Genomic DNA, 10,000 nt, shown 5'->3' on the forward strand with positions numbered 1-10,000 from the left:
TTATCATTATTATCATTACTGTCATTATTCTTATGATCATTATCATCATGATTGCCATCATTATTATCATCATTATTGCAGTTAAAATGATTATCATGATAATTATTATAGCTATTTTCCTCATCAAGAATATTTTTATAATGGTAATAAATATAATGATAGTTTTAGAAATACTAATGACAATAGTAATAATTATAATAATAATAATGATATTATTGTTATTTGTATTGTTATTATTAGTCTGAAAATTATTGGAATAGAGTTGATTATTGCTATTATTGCAGTAATTATCATTATAATTATGATTTTATTATTATTATCATTATCATCGTCATTATCATTGTCATTATCATCATAATTATCATCATTATTGCATATAATTAAGGAATTATCATGAAAATCGTCACAATTACCTGAATTAATGTTAAAATCCTCATAATTACATATAAAAAGCCAAAAGTTTTTTTTCGACGGTTCTCTCAAAAGGCTGTAATACGCTCGATTTTGCCGTTTTTCATCTTTTGGGATTTTATTACTTTTGGCCTTTATTTCATTATAAATGGACTGGAAAATAATCATTATCATCATTATTATCATTACTGTCATTATTCTTATGATTATAATCGTTATAGTCATTATCATCATGATTATCATTATTAGCATCATTATTGCAGTTATAATGATTATTATGCTAATTATTATAGCTATTTTCACCATCATAACTATTTTTATAATGATAATAGCAATAATGATAATTTTAGAAATAATAATGACAATAGTAATAATTTTAATGACAATAATAATGATGTTATCATTATTTCTATTCTCATTATTAGTCTGAAAATTATTGGAATAGAGTTGATTATTGCTATTATTGCAGTAATTATTAAAATTATCTTTATAATTATGATTTTATCGTTATCATTATTTTTGTCATTATCATTGTCATTATCATCATATTTATCATCATTATTGCATATAATGAAGGAATTATCATGAAAATCATCACAATGTTAAAATCCTCATAATTACCAATAAAAAGCGAAAAGTTTTTTTTTTGCGATGTTTCTCTCAAAAGGCTGTAATACGCTAGATTTTACCATTTTTCGACTTTTGGGATTTTATTACTTTTGGCCTTGATTTCATTATAAATGGACTGGATAATATCATCATTATTATCATTACTTTCATTATTCTCAGTATCATTATCATTATAGTCATCATCATCATGATTGTCATCATTATTATCATCATTATTGCAGTTTTAATGATTATTATGCTAATTATTATAGCTATTTTCATCATCATAACTATTTTTATAATGGTAATAGCAATAATGATAATTTTAGAAATAATAATGACAATAACAATAATCATAATGACAATGATAATGATGTTATTATTATTTCTATTGTCATTATTAGTATGTAAATTATTGGAGTAGAGTTAATTATTGCTTTTATTGCTGTAATTATCAAAATTACCATTATAATTCTCATTTTGTCATTATTATCATTATTATTGTCATTATCAATATAATTATCATCCTTATTGCATGTAATGAAGAAATTAGCATGAAAATCATCACAATTACCTGAATTAATTTTAAGATCCTTATATTTACCAATTATTATTGTCATTATCGTCATAATTATCATCCTTATTGTCAATAATAAAGGTATTATCATGAAAACCCTCATAATTACCATTAAAAAGTGAAAAGGTTTATTTTCGACGTTTCTCTCAAAAGGCTGTAATAGACTAGATTTTGCCGTTTTTTCGACTTTTGGGATTTTATTACTTGGGGCCTTTATTTTATCATAAATGGACTGAATGATAATTATTATCATCATTATTATCATTACTGACATTATTTTTATGATTATTATCATTATAGTCATTATCATCATGATTATCATTATTATTATCATCATTATTGCAGTTATGATAATTATTATGATAATTATTATTGCTATTTTCATCATTATAACTATTTTTATAATGATAATAGCAATAACGATATTTTTAAAAATAATAATGACAATAACAATAATTATAATGACAATGATAATGATATTATTATTTCTATTGTTCTTATTACTATGATACTTATTGGAATAGAGTTGATTATTGCTATTATTGTAGTAATTATCGAAATTATCATTATAATTATGATTTTATCATTATCATTATCATTGTCATTATCGTCATAATTATCATCATTATTGTCAATAATAAAGGAATTATCATGAAAATCATCATAATTACCTGAATTAATGTTAAAATCCTCATAATTACCATTAAGAAGCGAAAAAGTTTTTTTTTCGACGTTTCTCTCAAAAGACTAGATTTTGCCGTTTTTTCGACTTGTGGGATTTTATTACTTTTGGCCTTTATTTAATTATAAATGGACTGAATAATAATTATTATCATCATTACTGTCATTGTTTTTATGATTATTATAATTAAAGTCATTATCATCATGATTATCATTATTATTATCATCATTATGCTAATTATAATTTTCATCATTATAATAATCTCCTTAATTCTCGCAATAATGATGATAATTATGATGATAATGACGATAATAATGATGATAATGATATAATGATAATTATAATGATAATTCTGATGATAATTTAAATAATAGCAATAATTAACAATATTCTAATAATTTTCCTACTTATAATGGCAATAGAAATAATAATGATAATGTTATTATTGTTATTATAATTTATTTTATCGTTATTATAACTATCATTATTGCTATTATTATTGTTAAAATTAGCATTATAAATATAGTTATGATGAAGAAAATGACAATGATAGGATAATAATGATTATAATGATATTATTAATGATAATGAGGATAATTACTATAATGATAATAATTATTATAATAATGACAATAATGATAATAAAAATGATAATTATGCTCATTTATAATGAAAAAAGTAGTAACATCCCAAAAGTCGAAAAAACGGCAAAATCTAGCGAATTACAGCCTTTTGAGAGAATGGTCGAAAAAAAACCTTTTCGATTCTAAATTGTAATTATGATGTTTCTTAGCGATAACTCAGGGAATTATGATGATTTCCATGATAATCCCCTTAATTATGGCAATAAAGATGATAATTATGATGATAATGACGATAATAGTGATAATGATAAAATGATAATTATAATGATAATTATAATGATAATAAAAATAATAGCAATAATTAACAATATTCTAATAATTTTCTTACTTATAATGACAATAGAAATAATAATAATGATTCTATTATTGTTATTATAATTTTTATTATCGTTATTATAACAATCATTATTGCTATTATTATTGCTAAAATTATCATTATTGTTATCATCATTATAAATATAGTTATAATGATGAAAATAACAATGATAATTAGGATAATAATGATTATAAAGATATTATTAATGATAATAATGACGATAATTACTATAATGATAATAATCATTATAATAATGACAATAATGATAATAATAATGATAATGATAATTATTATCCCCATTTATAATGAAAAAAAGGCTAAAAGCCTAAAAGTCGAAAAAATGGTAAAACCTTTTCAGAGAATAGTCGAAAAACCCTCCTTTTCGATTTTTAGCGATAACTCAGGGAATTATAATGATTTCCATGATAATCCCCTTAATTATGGCAATAATGATGATAATTATGATGATAATGACGATAATAGTGATAATGATATGATTATAATTATAATGATATTTCTGATGATAATTGAAATAATAGCAATAATTACCAACATTCTAATAATTTACCTACTTATAAGGACAATAGAATAATACTAATAATTCTATTATTGTTATTATGATTTTTATTATCGTTATTATAACTATTATTATTGCTATTATTATTGCTAAAATTATCCGTATTATCATTATCATTATAAATATAGTTATAACGATTATTATCCAGTCCATTTATAATGAAATAAAGGCCAAAAGTAATAAAGTCGAAAAAACGGCAAAATCTAGCGTATTAATGCCTTTTCAGAGAATCGTCGAAAGAAAAACCTTTTCGCTTTTTATTCGTAATTATGAGGATTTTAACATTAATTCAGGTAATTGTGATGATTTTCATGATAATTCCTTCATTATATGCAAAAGTGATAATTATGATGATAAGGACAATGATAATGGCAATAATAATGACATTCTTAATGATGATAATGATACAATCATAATTATAATAATTTTCATAAATACTGCAATAATAGCAATAATCAACTCAATTCCAATAATTTTCAGACTAATAATGGAAATAGAAATAATAATAACATCATTATCCTTGTCATTATGATTATTATTATTGTCGTTATTATTTCTAAAATTATCATGATTGCTATTATCATTATAAAAATAGTTATGATGTTGAAAATAGCTATAATAATTAGTATAATAATCATTATAACTGTAGTAATGATGATGATGATGATAATCATGATAATGACTATAATCATAAGAATAATGACAGTAATGATAATGATGATGATAATAATTATTATCCAGTCCATTTATAATGAAATAAAGGCCAAAAGTAATAAAATCCCAAAAGCCGGAAAAAAACGGAATAATCTAGCCTATTACAGCCTTTTGAGAGAAACGGAAAAAAAAACTTTTCGCTTTTTATTGGTAATTATGAGGATTTTAACATTAATTCAGGTAATTGTGAAGATTTACATGATAATTCTTTCATTATATGCAATAATGATGATAATTATGATGATAATAACAATAGTGATATTAATGATAACATCATAATTATAATGATAATTTTGATAATTACTGCAATAATAGCAATAACATCATTATCATTATAATTAGTACTCTTGTTATTATTATTTCTAAAATTAACATTATTGCTATTATTATGAAAATAGTGATGATGAAAATAGCTATAATAATTAGCATAATAATCATTATACCTGCAATAATGATGATAATGATGATGATAATCATGATGAAAATGACTATAATGAATTTAATAATCATAAAAATAATGAGAGTAATGATAATGATGATAATAATAATTATGGTAATGAAAATAGCTATAATGATGATAATAATGATGATATTCATGATCATAATGACTTTAATGATAATAATCATATGAATAATGACAGTAATGATAATGATAATAATCATTATCCAGTCCATTTATAATGAAATAAAGGCCAAAAGTAATAAAATCCCAAACGTCGAAAAACCGAAAAATCTAGCGTATTACAGACTATTGAGAAAAATAACCTTTTCGCTTTTTATTGGTAAACATTAAGATTTTAACATTAATTCAGGCAATTGTGATGATTTTCATGATAATTCCTTCATTATATGCAATAATGATGATAATTATGAAGATAATGACAATGATAATGACAATAATAAGGATAAAATCATAATTATAATGATAATTTTGATAATTACTGCAATAATAGCAATAATCAACTCAATTCCAATAATTTTCAGACTAATAATGACAGTAGAAATAATAACATCATTATCATTGTCTTTATAATTAATACTATTGTCATTTTTATTTCTAAAATTATCATTATTGCTATTATCATTATAAAAATAGTTATGATGATGAAAATAGCTATAATAATTAGCATAATAATCATTATAACTGCAATTATGATGATAATGATGATAATCATGATGATAATGACTCTAATGATAATAATACTGAGAATAATGACAGTAATGATAATAATGATAATGATTTTCCAGTCCATTTATAATGAAATAAAGGCCAAAAGTAAGAAAAACTCCAAAGTCGAAAAACCGGCTAAATCTAGAGTATTACAGCCTTTTGAGAGAAAGGTCGAAAAAAAACTTTTTCGCTTTTTATTGGTAATTATGAGGATTTTAACATTAATTCAGGTAATTGTGATGATTTTCATGATAATTCCTTCATTATATGCAATAATGATAATAATGATGATAATTATGATGATAATGACAATGATAATGACAATAATAATGATAATAATGATAAAATCATAATTATAAGGATAATTTTGATAATTACTGCAATAATAGCAATAATCAACTCTGTTTCAATAATTTCCAGACTAATAATGACAATAGAAATAGTAATATCATTATCATTGTCATTATAATTATTACCATTGTCATTATTATTATCATTATTTCTATTATCATTATGAAAATAGTTATGATGATTAAAATAGCTATAATAATTAGCATAATAATCATTATAACTGTAATAATGATGATAATGATAATCATGATGATAATGACTATAATGACAATAATCATAAGAATAATGACTGTGATGATAATAATGATAATAATTATTATCCAGTCCATTTATAATGAAATAAAGGCCAAAAGTAATAAAATCCCAAAAGTCGAAAAACAGGAAAATCTAGCGTATTACATCCTTTTCAGAGAAACGTCGAAAAAAACCCTTTTCGCTTTTATATTGGTGATTATGAGGATTTTAACATTAATTCAGGTAATTGTGATGATTTTCATGATAATTAATTCATTATATGCAATAATGATGGTAATTATGATGATAATGACAATGTTAATGATAATAATGATAAATGTGGTGAGGCGAGCCGCGCTCAAGGTCGCGGGGTATTCCCCGCGCCACGAGTCGCGGCCTTGCCTCGCCGCACGATCTCGCGAGGTGCGGCCGCGCGGTGAACACGCGAGTCTGCCGATGGCGCTGGGCCCCTCGAACCTTTTCCTCTTTCAACAAACCCACTCCAATTATTACCTCAAGTTTACCCCGCAGGTTGGGTGAAGCCCCGGCTCCTTCTTCTCCTAAAATTCTTTTCCTCCTCCTTATCCTTCTCCTATCCCCACTCTTCCTTCCCCCCTCTTCTTTACACACTTTATAGCTTATAGTGAGTTCAGCACTCACGATCCTCCAGCCGAGCAAGACACAGAGAGCAGAAACTAGGCCTACCCAGGCATTAGCCGACGGCTCTCCCCGGCGATCTTCAGCACACCAGCCATACCTGTGGGCACTCACACCCACACACAAAAGCTCCTTAAAGAGATGATTAACACCAGCCTATGGCGGATACCAATCCATTGCCATAAGAGAAACGTCGAAAAAAAACCTTTTCGCTTTTTATTGGTAATTATGAGGATTTTAACATTAATTCAGGTAATTGTGATGATTTTCATGATAATTCCTTCATTATATGCAATAATGATGATAATTATGATGATAATGACAATAATAATGATAAAATCATAATTATAATGATAATTTTGATAATTAGTGCAATAATAGCAATAATCAACTCTATTCCAATAATTGTTAGACTAATAATGACAATAGAAATATTTATAACATCATTATCATTGTCATTATAATTATAACTATTGTCATTATTATTCCTAAAATTATCATTATTGCTATTATCATTATAAAAATAGTTATGATGATGAAAATAGCTATAATAATTAGCATAATAATCATTATAATTGCAATAATGAAGATGATAATGATGATAATCATGATAATGACTATAATGATAATCATAAGAATAATGACAGTAATGATAATAATTATTATCCAGTCCATTTATAATGAAATAAAGGCTTTTCAGAGAATCGTGGAAAAAAAGCTTTTTCGCTTTTTATTGGTAATTAATTCATGTAATTGTGATGATTTTCATGATAATTCCTTCATTATATGCAAAAATGATAATTATGATGATAAGGACAATGATAATGACAATAATAATGACATTCTTAATGATGATAATGATAAAATCATAATTATAATGATAATTTTCATAATTACTGCAATAATAGCAATAATCAACTCAATTCCATTAATTTTCAGACTAATAATGGAAATAGAAATAATAATAAATTATAATAATAATAAAATGATAATTATTTTGATTTTGATAATTACTGCTATAATTTTCAGACTAATAATGACAATAGAAATAATAATATCATCATTATCATTGTCATTATAATTATTGCTATTTTCATTATTATTTTTAATATTATTATTATTGCTATTATCATTATAAAAATAGTTATGATGATGAAAATAGCTAGAATAATTAGCATAATAATCCTTATAACATCAATAATAATGATAATTATGATGATAATGACTATAATGATAATAATCATAAGAATAATGAAAGTAATGATAATAATGATGATAATTATTATCCAGGCCATTTATAATGAAATAAAAGCCAAAAGTAATAAAATCCCAAAAGTAAAAAAGAAAAAAAAACGGCAAAATCTAGCATATTACAGCCTTTTGAGAGAAACGTCAAAAAAAAACCTTTTCGCTTTTTATTGGTAATTATGAGGATTATAACATTAATTCAGGTAATTGTGATAATTTTCGTATATAATTCCTTCATTATATGATATAATGATGATAATGACATTGATAATGACAATAATAATGATAATAATGATAAAATCATAATTATAATGATAATTTTGATAATTACTGCAATAATAGCAATAATCAACTCTATTCCAATAATTTTCAGACTAATAATGACAATAAAATTATTAATATCATTATCATTGTCCTTATAATTATTACTATTGTCATTATTATTTCTAAAATTATCATTATTGCTATAATCATTATAAAATAGTTATGATAATGAAAATAGCTATAATAATTAGCATAATAATCATTATAAATGCAATAATGATGATAATGATAATGATAATCATAATGAAAATGAATATAATGATAATAATCATAAGAATAATGACAGTAATCATAATAATGATGATAATCATTATCCAGATCATTTATAATGAAATAAAGGCCAAAAGTAATAAAATTCCCAAAGTCGAAAAAACGGCAAAATCTAGCGTATTACAGCATTTTTAGAGAAACGTCGAAAAAAACTATGAGGATTTTAACATTAATTCAGGTAATTGTGATGATTTTCATAATAATTCCTTCATTATATGCAATAATGATGATAATGACAATGATAATGACAATAAAAATGATAATAATTTTAAAATAATTATAAGGATAATTTTGATGATTACTGCAATAATCGCAATAATCAACTCTTATGATAATTCCTTTAATATTAACAATAATAATGATCATTATGATGGTAATGACAATAATAATAATGATAATAATAATAAAATGATCATTATTTTAATTTTGATAATTAGTGCTATAATTTTCAGACTAATAATGACAATAGAAATAATAATATCATCATTATCATTGTCATTATAATAATTACTATTGTCATTATTATTTCTAAAATTATCATTATTGATATCATCATTATAGAAATAGTTATGATGAAAATAGATATAATAATTAGCATAATAATCCTTATAACTGCAATAATAATGGTGATAATTATGATGATAATGACTATAATGATAACCATAGGAATAATGACAGTAATGATAATAATAATGATAATTATTATCCAGCCCATTTATAATGAAATAAAAACCAAAGGTAATTAGATCCCAACAGTCGAAAAAAAAACGGCAAAATCTAGTGTGTTACAGCCTTTTGAGAGAAACGTCGAAAAAAAACCTTTTCGCTTTTTATTGGTAATTATTAGGATTTTAACATTCATTCAGGTAATTGTGATAATTTTCGTAAATAATTCCTTCATTATATGCAATAATGATGATAGTGGCAATGATAATGACAATAATAATGATGATAATGATAAAATCATAATTATAATGATTCCAATAATTTTCAGACTAATAATTATCATTATCATTGTCCTTATAATTATTACTACTGTCATTATTATTTCTAAAATTATCATTATTGCTATTATCATTATAAAATAGTTATGATAATGAAAATAGCTATAATAATCAGCATAATAATAATTATAACTGCAATAATGATGATAATAATGATGATAATCATGATAATGACTATAATGATAATAATCATAAAAATAATGACAGTAAT

Source organism: Penaeus vannamei, chromosome 16 (assembly GCF_042767895.1).
Source record: "Penaeus vannamei isolate JL-2024 chromosome 16, ASM4276789v1, whole genome shotgun sequence".
NCBI classification, from domain to species: Eukaryota; Metazoa; Arthropoda; class Malacostraca; order Decapoda; family Penaeidae; genus Penaeus; species Penaeus vannamei.